This window comes from Felis catus, chromosome D4, assembly GCF_018350175.1.
Source record: "Felis catus isolate Fca126 chromosome D4, F.catus_Fca126_mat1.0, whole genome shotgun sequence".
NCBI classification, from domain to species: domain Eukaryota; kingdom Metazoa; phylum Chordata; class Mammalia; order Carnivora; family Felidae; genus Felis; species Felis catus.
The window spans coordinates 370,257-380,376 of NC_058380.1; the positions used below are offsets into that span (position 1 = coordinate 370,257).

Consider the following 10,120-nt stretch of genomic DNA (forward strand, 5'->3'; position numbering starts at 1 on the left):
ACCTATTAAATGGTTAGTATCCAAAATATATAAAGAAATTATATAACTCAACACCAAAACACACACACACACACACAAGCCTATTACAAAATGGGGAAAAAATGTGCAAAAGACATGGACAGACATTTCTCCAAAGACATACAAATGGCCAACAGACATTGAAAAGATGATCAGCATCAGTAATCAGGGAAATGCAAATCAAAACCACAGTGAGATATCATTTCACCTCTGTCAGAATGGCTAAAATTAAAAACACAAGAAACAACAAGCATTGGCAAGGATGTGGGGAAAAAGGAACACTTGGTGCATTGTTGGTGGGAATGCAAACTGGCACAGCTACTGTGGAAAACAGTATGGAGGTTCCTTGAAAATTAGAATTACCCAGAGAAAATGAAAGTGCTAATTCAAAAAGATATATTCACTCCTATGTTTGTTGCAGCATTATTTACAATAGCCAAATTATGGAAGCAACCTGGGTGTCTATCCATAGATGAATGGATAAAGAAGATGTGATATATATACAATGGAATATTAAGCATAAAAAAAAGAATGAAATCTTGCCATTTGCAACATGGGTGGATCTAGAGGGTAAAATGCTAAGCGAAATAAGTCCGTCAGAGAAAGACAAATACCACATTTCACTCATATGTGTAACCTAAGAAACAAACAAAATAAACACAGTAGACAAACAGAAAAACAGACTCTTTTTTTTTTTAATGTTTATTTATTTTTGAGAGAGAGAGAGACAGAATGTGAGCAGGGGAGGTACAGAGAGAGAGGGAGACATAGAATCCAAAGCAGGCTCCAGGCTCTGAGCTGTCAGCACAGAGCCCAATGCGGGGCCGAACTCACAAACGGTGAGATCATGACCTGAGCCAAAGTCGGACGCCCAACCAACTGAGCCACCTAGGCACCCCCAAAACAAACTCTTAAATATAGATAAGTGATGGTTACCAGAGGGGAGGTGATGGGGGGAAGGGTGATATAGCCGAAGGTGATTAAGAGTATACTTATCATGATGAGCACTGAGTAATGTATAGAATTGCTGAATCAGTATTTTGTACATCTGAAACTAATGTAACAGTGTATGTTAATTACACTGGAAAATTTTTTAAGTCTTCACAACAATAAAATACTAAAATAAAAAAGCCACATGATCTCGTTGCAGAAAAAGCATTTGACAAATTCAATACCCCTTCATGATAAAAGCACTCAGAAAAATAGGAATAGAAGGAAACTACCTCCACATAATAGAAGTCATACATGAAAAACCACAGCAGGGGCGCCTGGGTGGCTCAGTCGGTTGAGCGTCCGACTTCAGCTCGGGTCATGATCTCACAGCCTGTGAGTTCGAGCCCCGCGTCAGGCTCTGTGCTGACAGCTCAGAGCCCAGGGCCTGTTTCAGATTCTGTGTCTCCCTCTCTCTCTGACCCTCCCCCGTTCATGCTCTGTCTCTCTCTGTCTCAAAAATAAATAAACGTTAAAAAAATTAAAAAAAAAAACACAGCAAACATAATAAGGGTAAAAGTATGAAAGCTTTTCTTCTTTTCTTTCTTTTAAAGATTTTTTTTAAGTTTATTATTTGAGAGAGACAGAGACAGTGCAAGTGGAGGAGGGGCAGAAAGAGAGGGAGAGAGAATCCCAAGCAGGCTCTGCACTGCCAGCACAGAGCCTGACGTGGGACTCAATCTCACAAAACCATGATATCATGACCTGAGCCAAAACCAAGAGTCAGATGCTTAACCAACTGTGCCACCCAGGTGCCCCCTGAACGCTTTTCTTCAAGGATCAGAATAAGGCAAGGATGCCAACTCTCCTTAGATCTACTCAACACAGTAGTGGAGTACATAGTATGTAGTTCCAGCCAGAGAAATTAGACAAGAAAAAGATATAAAAGGCATCCAAATCAGAAAGGAAGAGCAGATATTCTTATACATAAAAAAAAGTCCTCAAGATTACACACACACACACACACACACACACACACACACACACACACACACAAGTTGTTAGATCTAATGAATTCAGCATTGTACCAGGATACAAAGCACACAAAAATCGGTTGCCATTTCTATACACAAACACAGATAATCTGAAAAGAAAATTACAAAAAAAAAAAATCTATTAACAGCATCAAAAATAATGAAAGTCTTAGGGGCGCCTGGGCAGCTCAGTCAGTTAAATGTCCAACTACAGCTCAGATCACAATCTTGTAATTCAGGAGTTGGAGCCCTACTTGGGCTCTATACTGACAGCTCAGAGCCTGGATCCTGCTTCTGATTCTGTGTGTGTGTGTGTGTGTGTGTGTGTGTGTGTGTGTGTGTGTGTGTCTATGCCCCTACCCCCCTCTCAAAAATAAATTTAAAAAATTTTGGGGAGTGACTGGATGGCTCAGTTGAGTGTCCGACTTTGGCTCAGGTCATGGTCTTGCAGTTCATGGATTCAAGCCCCACGTCAGGGTCTGAGCTGACAGCTCACAGCCTGGAGCCCACTTTGGATTCTGTGTCTCCCTCTCTGACCCTCCCCTGCCTTTTTCCTCTACTTGCAGCCCCTGACAATCTCTTTTCTACTTTCTATGAGTTTGGCTTTTTTCTTTTTCCTAAAGATTCTACATGTAAGTGATACCATGCAGCATTTCTCTTTCTCTGTCTGGCTTATTTCACTTAGTACAATGCCCTTGAGGTTTATTCATCTTGTTGCAAATGACAGGATTTCCTTCTTTTATAAGACTGAATAATATTCCATTGCATATATGGCTTTCCCATTTTCTTGTTCTGTTCATCCATTGATCAACACAGGTGGTTTCCATACGTTGGGTATTGTGAATAATGCTGCAATGAACATGGTGATACAAGTATCAGTTCAAGATAATGATTCTGTAACCATTGGAATATATACCCAATAGTGAAATTGCTGGATCATACAGTAGTTCTACTTTTAATTTTTTTAGAAACCTCTGTACTATTTTCCATAGTGGCTGCACCAGTTTACATTCCCACCAACAGTGCACAGGGTTGCTATTTCTCCACATCCGTGGCAGCATTTATCCCTTGAGTTTTCTAATAGTAATCACCTTACAGGTATGGTATCTCATTGTTTTGATTTGCATTTCCTTTATTATTAGTGATGTTGAGCATCTTTTTATGTATTGTTGGCCATTTGTATGTCTTCTTTGGGAATATGTCTATTCAGGTCATTAGCCCATTTTTTAATTGGGTTATCAGTGGGGGGGGGGTCGCTATTGAATTGTATGAGTTCCTTGTATATTTTGATATTAACCCCTTATTGGATATGCAGATATGTGGTTTGCAAATATTTTCTTACTCCACAAGTTGACCTCATTTTGTTGATGGTTCCCTTTGCTGAGCACCTTTTTAGTTCAATGTTCCACTTGTTTATTTTGGTTTGTTACCAAAATTTGATTTGCTGACAAATCTAAAAACTCATTGCTAATACTGATGTCAAGAGGTTACACCCCATGCTTTCTTCTATGAATTTTATAGTTTCAGGTTTTACATTCAATTCCTTAATCCATTTTGAGTTGATTTTGAGTAATTATTCTTAAATTAGGCCCTGCATAACTATATTGTGAGGACTGTTCATTTTAACTTTGTTTTGGAACAGTAATATGCTATAATAAAGTAGTAAAGGAGCTCCCAGCAATCAACTTCTGACCTGGCACACAGGGAAGATAAAAAAATAATTCAAATTCAAAAACTATCAACAACCCTGGTTTATGGAGTACTAGGAGCACTATGTCAACACAAAGCTTCAAAGAGAATATGTTGTAACCTAGATAATTGAGAGAAACTTGAAAACACTTGTCCTGCCAAAACTCAATAGTTCTGCTTCCTATACTAGGAAAGTCACTGTGTGCAGTTCAACAAATGATCCCAGTCCTGGAAAAAGCTTTCGTAGACGTGCAGCACTGTGCACTCTTGTTCCAAACAACAGATCTTTCAGAAGAGCATGCCCTGCAATGGTGTGTTCATTACCAGAGAACAGACATGCATAAGCCATGGCCTAAAAAAAGATGCCCTCCAATGAAAACAGAAATATTCTCAGCCAGAAGTGCCTATGCTTCAAGTTTTACACTTCGTATCACCCATCCTTATTTTCCAATTTCCCCAGGAAATAGGATGTGGTATAATAAACTCGGAAATCTTTCTCCAATTGTTTTCTTTTGTGTTAACCTACTTTAGGTGTACTTGAGGACAAACAGCCTAGCTTTACCAGAGTTTTTAAAGAACTGACAACTATCTGGATCAATTGTTTCCTTTACCTTTCACAGATATCCTGAAAAGTCACCATATCAGTCTGCCAGAGCTACCATAACTAATACCACTGACCAGGTGGCTTCAACAACAGAAATTTATTTTCTCATAGTTATGGAGGCTGAAAATTCAGGATCAAGGTGTCTATAGGCTTAGACACCTCCCTCCTTGCTTCCAAATGGCCACTTTCTCGCTGTGTCTTTGCATGTCCTTTTTTCTGTGTGTGCATATTCATGTTCTCTCTTCATCTTATAAGGACACTAGTCATACTGGATTAGGTCCCAACCCTTATTACTTCATTTAACATTAATCACCTCTTTAAAGGTCCTATTTCCAAATGTTGTCACACTGGGGGTTAGGACTTCGACATATGAATTTTAGAGGAAACAATCCATCCTACAATCGTCACTATTCCAACTCAAAATAAGAGGGAAAAGAAACTCAATTTTTAAATATTTTGGAAAGGGGCACACATAATAAACAGCACTGTCTTATAATCATTGACGTTGTTTTCATGTCTATATCCAATCTCTTCTCATCTCCAAAAGGAAAACGTGCATACGGTAGGTGCTACTGAGACACCTGCTAAATGTAAAAGATTGTGAGATGGAAGGATATCTATACCTCCTTCTACTTCACACATGAGAAGATACAGAGAAATGAAGAAGATCATCAGAGTCTGACTCTGTAATAGGCACAGAGTCTGGTAGAAAATTATTTCATTTGTGCTGTGGAACTAAAGGAAATCAAAGTTGGGGTGTGCCGTGGATGACTAAAACAAAAAGACCACTTTTCAATATCTGTGGCCTGGGACGGAGGCTTGAAGATCATGAGGCAAAGAATTAGAAGGAGAAATGGAAGGCATTTTTTTTTTTTGTGAACCAAGACAACCAACTCAAGAAGTAACGTGCATCATAAATGGGGCAACTGAATTATTATAGAATTTGATTAAACTCCATTAAAACATTAAAAATGTTGAGTTTAGAAATGGCAAAGATGTACTAGTGGGGCTAGAACAAGGGATGGAGATTTTGATAGTAAATAGGCTCTTCGGGAGGTATGTAACTCAAGCCATTTTATCTAATTTGCTCCTTCTGACTTATTTCTTAAGAAAAAATTTAGCAGCTTTTTTAAAATGAGAAACCAGGATCTTATTAAAGTGCGACAAGGAGGGGCACCTGGGTGGCTCAGTTGGTTGAGCATCCAATTTTGGCCCAGGTCATGACCTCATGGTTAGGGAGTTCAAGCCCCGTATCAGGCTCTGGAGGCTGCTTCAGATTCTGTGTCTCCCTCTCTCTCTGGACCAACCCCCCCCCCCCCCAGCTCACACTCTTTCTCTCTCAAAAATAATTTTTTTAAAAAAGTCCTTAGGGGCACCTAGGTGGCTCGGTCACTGGGCGTCCGACTTCAGCTAGGGTCATGATCTTGCGGTTCATGGGTTTGAGCCCTACATAGAGCTCTGTGCTGACAGCTCAGAGCGTGGAGCCTGCTTCAGATTCTGTGTCTCCCTCTCTCTCTGCTCCTTCCCCACTCACACTCTGTCTCTCTCTCAAAAATAAACTTAAAAAAAATTTTTTTAAGCCCTTAAAGTGTGACAAGGAAACATTTAGATTGTGACTTATCGCCTCTTTTGGATCATCACTGCAAACATGAATAGATTTGTGTATTTGGTAGTGAAGCCCCTTTTCTCTCACCAATTATTGTGCTTTTCTGCATCATCTCCTATCTCTATCTAGACAAAGCTTACTGTGCTACAGGACAGGAGCTTTACTAGAGTTGTGGAATAGCAATTTGAAGAATGGCATGTTACTGCTCTCTTAGAACTTACATTCTTATTAAGGGCAACCTCCACCCCCATGTGGGGATACATACACACACACGTGACAAGTGCTACAAGAAGAAAACCCACAAAATAGGATAAAGAATGGGGTAGCTTTCATTTGACATTATGAAGGACCATGTAAGCTGAAAAAGTCCTCATAGAAAACTTCTACAGATCAAAGAGTCCATTAAAAGATATGATGAACTGGTAAGAATTGAGGGAAATCCTTTGAAGATGGGAATAACATGAATGTGCACAATAGCTGTTGGAATCCCCAAAGGGCATCTACCAATCCTGGGGGTTCCAGAGTTTCTATCATAAAAGACATGTATCTGTCTGTATGGGACAACAGAAAAGGCCTGGGGCACACTTATGGTGAGTTGGTAGATAATAAAAACATAAAACTAAAAAACTCAAATGGTTTTATCCTTAGGGAAAGAGAGAAGCAGGATTAAGACAGAAATAAACAATGTTTGCTTTCACATTGGTTCTAAGTATAGGGAAGAAAATCTCCCCTGGGTATCTGTGGTCACATGCAGGCCCTCACATAGGTTTAAGAACCTAACAGTATTTGCAAGGTCTGGAAAACTATAAGGCATGTTTTCTAACTTAAAAATTAGTCTACTGCTGGAGCACCTGGGTGGCTCAGGCAGTTAAGCATCTGACTCTTGGTTTTGGCTCAAGCCATGATCTCATGGCTTTGTGAGTTCAAACCCCACATCGGGCTCTGAGCTAGCAATGTGGAGCCTGCTTGGGATTCTCTCTCTCCCCCTGTCTCTCTGCCTCTCCCTTACTTGTGCAGTCTTTGTCTCTCCCAAAATAAATAAACGTTAAAAAACAGAATTTTATATTAAAAAAAAAGAGTCTACTGCTAATGTCTTCAAGGCACGGCAGGAAACAAAAAAGTAAATCCTTTCTGGAGTATACAATTGACTTAGATTTTTTTTAAAAAACCTGTAGGCAAATTCTAAGGTATATAGGATAAAACAAAACAAAACCACACTAGGAAAGAATATTACATAAGTGAGAGTAAACAAAACCAAAACTAAAAATACATGAGAAGCAGAACCATGAAGACTTCCAATATTAGAAGTATCAACAGATAGAACATAAAATGAGGGCTGCCTGGGTGGCTCAGTTGGTTGGATGTCCGACTTCAGTTCAGGTCATGATCTCACGGTTCATGGGGTTGAGCCCCACATTGGGCTCTGTGCTGACAGTTCTGAGCTTGGAGCTTGCTTTGGATTCTGTGTCTCCCTCTCCCTCTGCCCCTTTCCCAATCACACTCTGTCTGTCTGTCTGTCTCTCTCTCTCTCTCTCTCTCTCTCTCTCAAAAATAAATAAGCATTAAAAAAAATTCTTTTAATGTGAAATGATGTTAAAAAGGAAGAGTTCATTAAAAACATGAGAAACAGAAAGACAGAATCAAAATGACCAAGTACATTTACATTTAGAAAACAACCAAATAAAAATTTCTATAAAAATAACTCATAATATTACATTCCACAAATAGACTCAGCTATATAAGGAATTAATAAACTGCAAAACAGACTTAAAAATTATAGAGAATACATAAAAGGGGTAGGGACAGATTTAAAAATGAAGAAAAAAACCACAGAGGAGAGACGGAGAAGGCCCAATATATGTTTAACTGGAATTCCCAAAGAAAATAAATAAGAGAGGAAAAGGAATATGTGACTTAGTTTTCTACAGAATTGAAAGATATGAATCCCTATAGATTCCACAACTACGCTGAATCTCAATAAGAAAATAAAAATAATACAAAATCTAAATATGCCATGGTGGAACTATGATGCTATAAGGGTGAATAGGGGCACCTGGGTGGCTCAGGTGGTTGGGTGTCCACTCTTGATTTTGGCTCAGGTCATGATCTCAGAGTTCACGGAATCGAGCCCCAAAGCAGGCTCTGTGCTGACAGTACAGAGCCTGCTTGGGATTCTCTCTCCCTCTTTCTGCCCTTTCCCCACTCACACTCACTCTCTCTCTCTCAAAATAAATAAACATTTTTAAAAAGACAATAAACAACAACCCCACAGAACATGCAGCACAGTGGTTACAGGCATGTATGTACATATGCAGGAAGAAAATATGTAAAATTAATGGTGATGGCTATTTCTAACAGGAGTTGTAGGACTGAAATTAGAAAAGTGACAGTAAAGAACAGAAAAAGAAAAATAAGAGGGGCGCCTGGGTGGCTCATTCGGTTAAGCGTACAACTTCAGCTCAGGTCATGACCTCATGGTTTGTGAGTTCAAACCCCTCATTGGGCCCTCTGCTGTCAGCACAGAGCCCGCTTCAGATCCTCTGCCTCCCTCTCTCTCTGTTCCTCTCTCCTCTCTCAAAAATAAATATAAAAACAAAAAAAATATTAAAAATTAAGAAATAAAACTGTTAAAATGTTAATGCTATGCAGTAGCTATATGGTTGTTTGACATATTAGCCTTAAAGTCTTTTAAAATCTGCACAGAAAACAACAAACTATTAGGATATTCATTTGTTCAACCTTGGTGTGGGGAATACTTCTAAGACGGACAGGAATATGAGAAACCACAAAGAAAAAGGTATGTGGTTAAATGGAATATAGATGCATGTACATGTACACATGCATATGCACACAGGAAAATATACACAAAATGATACCAAAGACTGAAAAAGTACTTTCAATAAATGATGTTCAAAATATTCCAAAACCTTCTACAAACTAAGAGTGAGAAGCTGAAATGAAAGCTATGCAAATGATACTGATCTGGCATTTGTTCTTAGGGTGCCATCCTAGAACACAGCTTTTCTTGATAGCAGTAATGTTGACATGCTCAACCTGGCAATCCTTTGCGCTGGGGTGGGGTGCGGTCCTGTGCATTGTAGGGTTAGCAGCAACCTGCCCTGTACACACTAGACGCCAGCAGCACCAAAAATTGTTAGACATTGTCAACCCTCCCTGAGGATAGAGGTCATCTGTTTGAGAAGCATTGCTCTAGCATTTTTAGCAGGATGTGAGTCTTGTAGAGTGAGTGGCTAGGTTTCCTCAAGGTGTCACCTGTAAAATTATCTAGTAACATCTAAAAACAAAGTTCCATTACTATTTATTCTTCCATTAATTAGTGTCTTCAGATATTTTATCTTCTCGAATCAATTTCAGTGACATATTTATCTAGAAAATTATGCCTTCTCTCTAGATTTTTGAATCTGAAGGCCTTCCCACAGTCCTTACACTCATAAGGTTTCTCACCAGTATGAGTTCTCTGATGCTGAGTACGTTCTGAGCCACAACTAAAAGTCTTTTCACAATCCTTACATTCATAAGGTTTTTCACCAGTATGAATTCTTAGATGTCAAACAAGATGTGATAGCTGAATAAAAGCCTTCCCACATTCCCTGCATTTATAGGGTTTCTCACCAGTATGAATTTTCTGATGTCAAGCAAGTTGTGAGATATGTCTAAAAGTCTCCCCACATTCCTTACATTTTTAAGGCTTTTCTCCAGTATGAATTCTCCTATGTTGTACAAGGCGTGAACCATGACTGAAGGACTTCCCGCAGTCCGTACACTCATAGGGCTTCTCACCAGCATGAGTTCTCTGATGTTGAGTAAGTTCTGAGCCACAACTAAAAACCTTCTCACAGTCCTTACATTCATATGGCTTCTCGCCAGTATGAATTCTTAGATGTCGAATAAGGGATGATAGCTGAATAAAGGCCTTCCCACATTCCCTACATTTATAGAGTTTCTCACCAGTATGAATTTTCTGATGTCAATTAAGTTGTGGGCCATGACCAAAGGCCTTCCCACATTCCATACATTCATAGGGTTTCTCTCCAGTATGAATTCTCTAATGTCGAGTAAGTTGTGACCCACAACTAAAAGCTTTCCTACATTCCTTACATTCATAAGGTCTCTTGTTAGTATAAATTCTCTTATACAGCTCTTGAGAATTCTTATGAAAAGCCTTATAAATATGTGCTGCTGGGTGCTGGCTGAATGTAGGCATTTTTTCATATTTCT

General features: G+C 39.2%; 1 pseudogene; it reads right to left on the reverse strand.

Annotated features, from left to right (window-relative positions):
* Nucleotides 1–8,400: 8,400 nt before the first annotated feature.
* On the reverse strand, nucleotides 8,401–10,115 carry LOC123381476 (annotated as a pseudogene).
* Between the last annotated feature and the right edge of the window lie 5 nt (nucleotides 10,116–10,120).